Consider the following 495-nt stretch of genomic DNA (forward strand, 5'->3'; position numbering starts at 1 on the left):
AGTAGCTCTGGGAGTAGGTCTAAGTATTTTTAAAAATTATTAATATTATTAGATATTATTACTATATTTGCGGTCAATTATTAATATTATTATTATTATTAATGGCTCTGATGGGAGGCTCTAAAACATTGATTCAGCACCAGTTTTGAACGACGAACTTGCAGGGAATGTTATAAAACATTTTCGTGAAATTTGAAATAAAAATTTCCAATAACGTGGCGACTACCAACTATGGGGACTTTCAGAGGCCTAGCATTTCGCAGTACGTATTACCATGTCATGGATAACATCAACAATAAATCTAAATTACTAACGAGCACAAACATTTTAAAACGGAAAAAAACATTAAATGTTTATATTGAAAACAAGTCCAAGTATTAAATATCTATTTTTTTAAAGAATTGGAACCTCTGGATGGCCAGAAATGACACTCTCAAGATGATTGTGACAGGCATGTCACGTTTTTATTTTTTTATTCCGACGACCTGTTAAATT

The sequence above is a fragment of the Anneissia japonica genome, unplaced genomic scaffold, assembly GCF_011630105.1.
Source record: "Anneissia japonica isolate Jap-2015-1 unplaced genomic scaffold, ASM1163010v1 scaffold287785_len535756_cov143, whole genome shotgun sequence".
NCBI classification, from domain to species: Eukaryota; Metazoa; Echinodermata; class Crinoidea; order Comatulida; family Comatulidae; genus Anneissia; species Anneissia japonica.